Below are 10,585 nucleotides of genomic sequence, written 5' to 3'. Positions count from 1 at the left end.
AAGTTTCAGCCCGCATGGGAGGGTTTGTTTTTGTTGTGGAGGTATAAATCATTTGGCAAATATTTGTCCCTCTAGGAGATTCAGGCAGTTTTCTGGGAGTAATAAAGAAACAAACAGGAAAAAATCTTTTAAAAATGTTCCGTCTGTTACTATTCGCAGGGTTGAGGCGGAAATTGAAGGTTTTCCATTTGCTTGTAGTTCCCGTTTTGTCCTGCCGGCTAGGGTGGCGCTAGAGAGCAAGAACATTTTTTGTGAGATTTTTGTGGATAGTGGAGCAGCGGTTAATCTCATTGATAATCAATTTGCGATAACTCATGGTTTCCAGGTGCGCGCTTTGAGAAAGGATATTCCTGTTTTTGCTATCGATTCCGCTCCACTTTCTCAAAAATCATTAAAGGGCATAGTTCACAATATCCGTTTAATTGTGAGTGATGCTCATGTTGAGGATGTGTCATGTTTCGTCCTTAGCGGTTTACCCGCCCCTCTGGTGTTGGGGCTGCCCTGGCTCACTAAGCATAACCCCACCATTGATTGGCAAGCGAGGCAAATAAATGGTTGGAGTGACTTTTGCAGAGAGAATTGCCTCATGACATCGGTTTCTGAGGTTGCTACTAAGACTGTACCATCTTTTCTCTCTGAATTTTCGGATGTCTTCTCTGAGAGTGGAGTTCAGGATTTGCCCCCGCACAGGGAGTACGATTGCCCTATTAATCTCATCCCAGACGCCAAGCTGCCTAAATCTCGTTTATACAATCTTTCCCAACCTGAGAGGATCGCTATGCGTGCTTATATCTCTGAGAGTCTGAGAAAGGGACACATACGACCCTCGAAGTCACCTGTTGCCGCTGGTTTTTTCTTTGTTAAGAAAAAAGATGGTTCTTTAAGACCTTGTCTGGATTTCAGGGAGCTGAACAGTATCACAATTCGTGACCCTTATCCGCTTCCTCTGATCCCGGACCTGTTTAACCAGGTTGTTGGGGCTAAAGTCTTTTCCAAATTAGATCTAAGAGGGGCATACAACCTGGTCAGGGTCAGAGAAGGGGACGAATGGAAGACGGCCTTTAATACCCCTGAGGGCCATTTTGAAAATTTGGTTATGCCCTTTGGTTTGATGAATGCCCCAGCCGTTTTTCAGCACTTCGTGAACAGCATTTTTTATCATTTGATGGGAAAATTTGTATTGGTGTATTTGGATGACATTTAGATTTTTTCTCCCGATTTCAAAACTCATAAGGAACATTTACGTCAGGTCTTGCTCATCCTGCGGGAGAATAAATTATATGCGAAACTGGAAAAATGTGTGTTTGCGGTTCCAGAAATTCAATTTCTGGGGTTTCTTCTCTCCGCTTCTGGTTTTCGCATGGACCCCGAGAAGGTCCGCGCTGTGCTTGAGTGGGAGCTTCCTGAGAATCAAAAGGCGCTGATGCGTTTTTTGGGCTTTGCCAATTATTACAGGAAGTTCATTTTGAATTATTCTTCTATTGTTAAACCACTCACTAATATGACCAGAAAGGGGGTAGATTTTTCTTCTTGGTCAGTAGAGGCGCGTAAGGCTTTTTCTGATATCAAGGAGAGTTTTGCTTCCGCTCCCATCTTGGTGCAACCTGATGTTTCTTTACCCTTCATAGTTGAGGTTGATGCTTCTGAGGTGGGTGTGGGGGCGGTCTTGTCTCAGGGTTCCTCTCCTGCCAATTGGCGACCGTGTGCCTTTTTCTCAAGAAAACTCTCCTCCGCAGAGAGAAATTACGATGTGGGAGATAGGGAATTGTTGGCCATCAAGTTGGCTTTTGAGGAATGGCGCCATTGGCTAGAGGGAGCCGGCTGTCTGTCATCAATCCTGTTGCATACCGTCTTGATCTTCCTCAGACTTGGAAGATCCATAATGTTTTTCATAAGTCCTTATTGAAACCTTATGTTCAACCCATTGTACCCTCGCCTTTGCCTCCTCCTCCGATTATGGTTGATGGGAATGTTGAATTTCAGGTCTCTAGGATTGTGGATTCTCGTCTTGTCCGCGGTTCTCTTCAGTACCTTGTTCAGTGGGAGGGGTATGGTCCTGAGGAGAGGATGTGGGTCCCAGTGACGGACATTAAGGCCTCTCGTCTCATCAGGGCTTTCCATAGGTCCCATCTTGAGAAGGTGGGTTCTGAGTGTCCGGAGTCCACTCGTAGAGGGAGGGGTACTGTCACAACCAGACAGCTGAGAAGCTCTGACAGAGGCCTTTCAGAACCTCCTCCTTGAGTTTCTGTGTTGTGGTATTCAGCTCCTCCTCTCGTTAGCCTCTCTCAGCTGTCATGTGTTGGACTAATTGCTTCCCTTTAAATTCTTCCCCAGAAGGCTTTTCTGGGCGGCTTATACTACTTCCTGGAGTGTGTGTGCACGCTGACTCTGTCCTCCTGTTTGCTTTAAAGCTAAGTGTTGTACCTTTATCTGTTATTTTCTGTTTGCTGGATCCCAGGTGACCCTGACTCCCTCCGTATCTTGTGTAGGGAGCCGGTGGTCGTGTCCCCTCACTATTGTAGGGTGCTCAGGGCTTTATAGTCAAGGTTCGTGGATATGCAAACCTCCACCATTCGGATCTTTGCATAGGCTGAGCAGCCAGGGAAAGTGCCAGGTCTTCTGCAGGGGTCTCCCTTGGTTCCTTAGTTTTTGGATCCAGCGAGTCGTTTATACATGTTGCTTTGCCTTGTTTCCTGTACACCGTCCGTGACAATTAATGGAAAAAAAGGATTCAAATGGAAATGGAAAACTTTTTTTTGATTTTATATTTTTAACGCTGTTCATCCGAGGGGTTTGGTCAAATGTTATTTTTATAGGGCAGATGCAGATTCTTACGGATGCGGCGATACCAAATGTCTCAATTTTTTTAATTTATTTAGATTTTACAATATATTATCATTTGAGGAACCCCAAAAATTATTTTAATATCTCCATAGCCTGGGAGCTACAGTTTTTTTTTTTTTTGTTGGGCGACTATCTAATGTAGGGGCTCATTTTTTGCGGGATGAGATGGCGGTTTGATTGGCACTATTTGGGGGTGCATATGACTTTTTAATGGCTTATTACACTTTTTGGGATCCAAGGTGACAATAAAAATGGCTGTTTTTTACATAGTTTTTATTAAATTTTTTGACAGCGTTTATCGAAGGGCTAGTTTATGGAGTATTTTTATAGAGAAGATTTTTACGGACGCGGGGATGCCCAATATGTATGGCTCTCAGACTTTGGAGACACTAAGCAGGCATCCTCAAACTGCGGCCCTCCAGATGTAAAAGTACAATTCCCACCATGCCCTGCTGATAGCTGTAGGTTGTCTGGGCATGCGGGGAGTTATAGTTTTACAACATCTGGAGGGCCGCAGTTTTAGGATGCCTGCACTAAAATGGTTTTTTGTACCATGCCCGAGTTTTGCGCATGGCATTATATGGCTTGAGGACTTGATCAGAGAGATCAACTCCTCCCATATACCGATTATACAATCGAGCTTGAGGACCGTTGCCGCGGTACCTCACACAGGGACAGGGGTGATGCTGTTACCGTGGATTGTGGACAGTATAAGGACATCTCTCTTGTCCTTATACCGGATCCAGCAACAGGTTTCCACTGGTAAGGGCACGGGCCTCACCCCTGGGGATAGGTACCTGGAGGGGGTGGGCAGGGAGGCCGCGCTGATTTTTCCGCACGGTCCCACAAGCGGACGTGGATCTGACGGCAAGGGACCTGAACAAGGGAATGCTAGTATAAAAGTTATCCACGTACAAGTGGTAACCCTTATCTAGCAGTGGGTGCATAAGGTCCCACACGAGTTTCCCGCTAACACCCAGAGTGGGGGGACATTCTGGGGGTTGAATACGGGAATCTCACCCCTCGTACACACAAAATTTGTAAGTGTACCCTGAGGTACTCTCACAAATTTTGTACATTTTTTTACGCCATACCTCGCCCGCTTAGTGGGAATGTATTGGCGGAAACTGAGTCTCCCCTTGAATGCAACGAGAGAGACTCATCAACCGCGACCTCCCTTCCAGGTACGTAGGCCTGCGCAAATCTGGCCCCGAAGTGATCGATGACCGGCCGTATCTTATACAGATAGTCATAGGCAGGATCACCTCGGGTGGGACATGCTGCATTATCTGAATAATGCAGACATTTCCAGATGGCCTCACACCGGGGGCATGTCATGGCCATACTGTAGAGTGGGGTCTGGTAGAGGACGTCCCCACTCCAGTATTGCCTGACACTCGGTTTTTGCACTAGACCCATATGCAGCACGAGGCCCCAAAATGTCCTTATCTCGGCTGCACTGACCGGCGTCCAGCCACCGGGTCTAGCCAAAAAGGAGCCCGGGTGCTGAGCATCCAACTGTTGGGCGTACAGATTCGTCTGCTCCACCATCAGATTCACAAATGGGTCACTGAAAAAAAAACTAAAAAAGTCTATTTCAGTGAAGCCCACAAGTGGCAGCACTCCTGGGTGGGTCTAGGGTCTCACAGCTAAGTGCTGTGGACCCCAACCACCAAAAACAATAAATCAGTTAAAGGTTTTCCCCTAACTCTCCCTTCTATCCCTGCCTAATCGTGGCTCTCCCTCACTGACCCTAACCTACCTGGAGGGTGATGGGTGCCGATGGGGGGGGGGGGGCGGGGATCACAGGAGCTAGTGCTGAACGGTGTTGGACGGTGCAGGTGCAGCAGCAGGAAGAGGAGGGAGGGGAGAGAGGAGCGCCGGGAGTTTGAATCTCCCGCCTCTCTCCAGCACCAAGGACAGCACCGCCAGCACCAAGGCCAGCACCGCCACCCCCAAATGCTCGGACTGTGATTGGTGGTGTGTAATCACACCACCGATCACCGTCCTTTTCCAGTTCATCGGGTCACCGAATGGACCGGAAACACAGCAAATCGCAGGTCTGAATTGACCTGCGGTTTGCTGCAATCGCCGATACGAGGGGGGGGGGGGGGGCACATGACCCCCCCCCCAAGCGTTGTGACAGGATGCCCGCTGAATGATTTCAGCGGACATCCTGTTCCGATTAACCCCCGCTGCGCCGCAATGTAGGTTTAAACCCATGACGTACAGGTACGTCATGGGTCCTTAAGGGGTTAAGGAGATTATCATTCAGTCTCCAATTCCATGGTCTATGCACAAAATCAGGTAGTTCTATAGAGAAATAGATGGTGGCGTGGTCTGAAAAGAGAATATCTCCAATGGATGCCCTAGGTTTCCACGCTAGTGTGTGGTGACTGGTGAGGAAGAGGTCTATAAGACTTGTGGGGAGAAGAGTAGAATGTGTAATCTTTTCCTTGTTGGTATAGAATTTTCCTCACATCCACGAGCTGCAGAGAGTGAAGATGTGAAAGTAAAGATCTCAACTGCCGTCCAGGAGAGATGCCCTAACCCGCACTTGATTCTATTGTTGGGTCCAATGTAAAGTTAAAGTCTCCGCCGATTATCACCTGTCCCTCTGAAAATTCGGCCAATTGATACAGGAAAGATCTACAAGTAGAAAGCCGTTTTTGATTAGGTAAGTACCAGTTGACTACAGTGAACAAACTTGAATGTATCCTCAGTTTGATAAAAAATATAGCGCCCCTCTCGATCCATTTCAACATCCTCCACAGTCCCCTGTACACACTTGTGTAGGGCTATTGAAACACCTCTGGATCTAGAATCTGGACTCGGATTATGATACCATTGTGAGTAATATCCATCTCGGATAGATGGTATATGACCTTTTTTGAAATGTGTTTTCTGTAGCAGTAGAATCTGCACTTTTTGTTTATGCATATGATAAAGAATCTGTGACCGCTTCTGGGGGCTGCTAAATCCCTGAACATTTAAGGACCCCAGCTTCAAAGTAGCCATCTTTGCCCGGTGAGGGAGAGGGGATGGTAGAAGATGAGGGAGGAATGAATAAGGATAAAGTACTAGGTTAAGAAGAAATATAGAAAAAAATAAAATAAAAATAGATAAAGTATACAGGAGGGTACTAAACACGTCTAGTGAGGACACGAAGAGATGTGTGTCCCCGCTGCAATGAAACGTGATCCCTAAGTTGAAGCGGACTTTCAACAAAGGAGCTACCCCCCTCCGACCATCATGGAGATACCAAAATAGAAATTCTGAACATATTGTAAGGTAGGACAAAAATATCACGTGAAGTGTAACAGTTAGGTACAGCAGACCCACAATTTTCTGTATATAAAAAAAAAAGATTCAACAAACTTGCAATTAACAGGACTTACATATCTTGAATCGCTGAGCCTAATTTGCCTACTGCGGCACAATAAAATAGATTATGAGGGTGTGAGAGTTGTATGCCTAGAGCTAGTACTATGGTAAAAGGTATTAATATTAAGTATGGTATATTTGACATTTAGTCCAACTTATAGTCTGCTATGTGCCATAGTTGCGAGGAACAGTCTCCAGGCAGTCCCTCCTCTCTCAGGGAGGAAACCGAAAGGCCTCTAGAAAACGGGCCTCCGCGAGGTGGCTTAAAAGGTAAACCAATTTTATATATGCTAAATGTAAGAGCTCTAGATTATGCACCTATTATATCATGTTGAGCACTACTAGGGGTCATGTTTAAGTCGGTGGCCATGAGCAAGGGAATATGACATATCACTTATATAGCCTATAATGACATGGAGGCACGAGGCCATCGTCCAAGCTCTCTGAGGGAGTGGTGCTATTTCCCTTGTGGGGCCAGTTGGCAAAGATGGCCACCCAAGTATCTTCACCAGAGTGAAATCTAGGGCTGCGAGAAAGATGGTATGTCTCTGGGGTGGCGTAGTGTCACCAGCGGGCCACTCGAGCGAACTTGTAGACAGAAAGGGAATCCCCAAGTGTAAGCAATTTGGGATTCCCCAAGTGTAAGGCTTTTCTTTTCAGCAATGTGATCCAGGACAAGTCTGCTAAGATTTGTAGTGGTGTGTCATTATAGAACACTTGACCAGCCTTCCTGGCTTTTTTCATAATGGCTGCTTTCAGTTGGTTACGGTGAACGCGACATATAACGTCCCTAGCCCTATCTGGACCATCTGGTTTAGGTCCTAGGGGCCAGATTTTGGAACCACCTACCTCTGAAAATGATTCCCAGTCTTCTCTCATTCAGACAAGCACTGAAAACATTACTCTTCAAACAGGCGTTTGATCTTCCTATATAACACTTATTTGGTTTATATAATTTGGGGTTTTTCTTAAATCTTAGTCTAAATTCACGGTTAGTAATGTTCTTTTATTTTAAAGATACTTCTTCCCCACGTTTATTAAATTGTTTTCTTCACATTATCTATATCTCATCTGAACCCTTTGAACCTTGAGATCCCCCTACCTTTCTCCCCTTTTTCTTGACTCTCCATTTGATAAGTGCTAGGAAACTGGTCTCTGGAATAGGTGCCTTATTCTCTAGGCCTTTGTGGCCCATGGCAAAGTGTCATGCCTTCTATTTTTCCTCCCTGTTGAATTAGTCAGCTAAGCGCATCGAGGCCCGAATGGTAAGACTGTGTGTACACAAGACTATACATCATCATCATCTAGGGCTCTGTGAGCCCCATCCAGTTCCAATGGATTATCAGGTGGGGCTTGTAGAATGTCATTAAAGATGAGACGCAAGGTGGAGTCTAAATCTTTAGGGGCCACGGATTCGGGTAGTCCCCTCACCCTTATATTATTACATCCTCTATTTTCGACATCGAGCAAATCTGCAAGGTATTGCAGTTGGTATGTGTGGGACTCCATCTTGGAATCTTGCTGATCCTGTCTAACAGTCACAGCCACCATGTCTTGTTCCACGCAGGTCACCCTTTCCCCCATAGAGAGTATTTCACTTTTGATGTTGTTAACCTCATTTTTGTATCCAGCTTCCAGCCTGGAAACAGCCTCCATATCGTCCTTTGTGAGAATGGAGGAAATCCTTATAAGGAGATCTCTAAGTTCAGTGAGGGTGGGCGATTCCTGATTGTGCTGGGAAGCACTGAGTGACACGTTAGGGTGCCAAGATACAGAAAAGGCTGAGGGTGCCTTAGGGGATGGAGGATTAGATGTGGTGTTCTCATATGCTGGGGAATTCTCCCACTCCTCTTCTTCCCACACGTCAGATGGCTCTAATGTAATGGCGGGAGGCTGGTAGTAGGGCGGTAAGGTACGTGACCCTTGTGCATCGCTCCCTCCCGTTACCTCTGCAGCCACAGCTGCGCCGTTCCGGAACAGCGACTTGACTTCTGAGGAGTCAGACTCCCGGACCGCCGACTCCTCTGGTGGGGATAGGGCTTCGGAGGTCTCTGCTGGTCTGTCCTGTCGAGGATCCCATTAAGATGGCGCTGATGGCAAGCGCCGAGAGTGAGAAACTTCTCAATGCCCTGCGATATGGGGTTTTCGGGCTGACTGGGCGATGCGGGTATATTCTTCTTCTGTCTTTTGGGTCCCATTATGCTGATAATGGTGATGTATAAAGATGAATTTAGGTCTCTCTAGGGATCCAAGGGCAGGAGCCGAGGCAACGTGCGTCTCAACTCCTCCATAACCAGGCCACGCCCCCCCCCAGAAAAAGATTATTTTTTAAACAAAGCTTCTTTGCAGAAGGAGAAAGAGTGGGACATTTACTGTCGGTCATTTCTAGAGCCCAAGAGTCAAATTATATTACTGAGCTAGCAGATTCTCAAGGGCAGAGGTGGAAAAGTACAGAGGGTATCCTGGATATCTTGGAAAACTTCTATTCCTCCTTATATGCATCAAAAATCTCCTGTTCGGCGGCGGAAATAGTAGATTTTTTGGAAGGGATTGACTTGCCTAAATTATCACCAGTGGCAAGGGAAGCGCTAGAAGCCCCAATACGTTTAGAGGAACTGGAAGTAGCATTGCAAAATATGGCCAATGATAAAGTCCCAGGTACCGATGGACTCCCTGTCGAGATATATAAAAAGTTCCAGGGGGTGTTGCTCCCTGAGTTATTGAAGCTTTTCCATTTTTCTTTAGAGTTAGGCACCCTTCCTGCTTCAATGCAAGAAGCACTTATAGTGGTAATACCTAAACCTGGGAAGGACCCTACCATACCGGATTCATACAGGCCCATTTTGTTGCTTGCGGCGGATGTTAAGATATTGGACAAGGTCCTGGCGATGAGATTATATAAAGTTATATTGACCATAATACACCCAGATCAGATTGGTTTTATGCCACAGTAATCCACCTCCATTAACATATGCAGACTTTTCACCAGTCTGCAAATGGGGGCGGATAATAGAGGAGACAGGGCAGTGCTAGCACTTGACGCAGCTAAACCCTTTGATAGTGTGGAGTGGAGTTATCTGTGGTGTACATTACGTGCCATGGGCTTTAGCCAGTGTTTTATAAAATGGGTGAAGGTATTATATTCAGACGGGCACGTATCAGTGCTAATGGGGGGCTAGCATCGGCTTTTAGACTGGCTAGACAAAACCCGGCAGGGATGCCCACTGTCCACACTATTATTTGCAATAGCAATTGAACCATTAGCAGCAGCAGTGTGGGGTTCCCCAGAAATAAAGGGATTCCAATATGGACAGATTAATAACAAAGAAGCTATGTATGCGGATGATACCCGGCTGTTCCTGGGGGACACGTCGTCATCCCTGTCGGAAGCCATGTCTCTGGTTGATCGATTTGGAAAAATGTCTAGTCTAACCATAAATTGGAATAAATTAGCACTGATGTTCCTGGATGGACAGGAATCCTCTGCAACTGCTATAAAGAATAATATACCGTGTGTGGGAAACATCAAATATCTGGGGATTAATATTTTACCTGATGGGTTAAATTTAACTCCATTGCTCTCTAAGTTCAGACATAAGACCAAAGTGTGGTGCAAGTTATTTCTGTCGGTGGTGGGGAGAGTTAATCTTTTAAAAATGATCATAATGCCCCAATAATTATACGTCCTTACTTCATAATGCACCGGTCTGGCTACCACTGGATAGGTTCCAGAAGATCAATTCCATCTTTAGAGAGCTGGTTTGGCGGAGGGGGTCACCCTAGAATTAAATTGGAAACACTACAGTATGCAAAAACAGAGGGAGAACTGGCATTGCCTAACCCCTGGATATACTATTTGGCAGCACAATGACAACACTTTAGGGGATGGATAGACCCAGATACAACGGACATGACTGGTTTAAAAATTACGACATAAAATGGGTGGGAAAGCTCATGTGGGTGCTAGAAGGTTCAGGAATACCACTGGTAGACGAACGGAATCAGCTATTGAGATTGTTGAGGAAAGTTTGGGAAAAAGCTAAACAACTGAGAGGCATTACCGGAGTCACCGAGTATACACCCTTGTGGAATAACCGAATGCTTCCTGAATTTTTCCTTCTGAAGGGATTTCAAACATGGCAGAATAAAGGAGTGACTAGAATAGGCGACATGATAGACAAGGGGATATTTCAAACATTTTCTAACTTACAGGAGGCCTATGGCTTACCAAGAAGGAGCTTCTATAAATACCTGCAGATTAGGCATGCTAATAACTCAATGGTAAAACAAAAAAAAAGTAGGGTTGTGATCTCTAGAGATGCCACTTTACATTTAATGATTATGGGAGGGGACAATA

Source organism: Bufo gargarizans, chromosome 10, assembly GCF_014858855.1.
Source record: "Bufo gargarizans isolate SCDJY-AF-19 chromosome 10, ASM1485885v1, whole genome shotgun sequence".
NCBI classification, from domain to species: domain Eukaryota; kingdom Metazoa; phylum Chordata; class Amphibia; order Anura; family Bufonidae; genus Bufo; species Bufo gargarizans.
The sequence above is the reverse complement of the archived record's forward strand: the minus strand, read 5'-3'. Positions refer to the sequence as shown.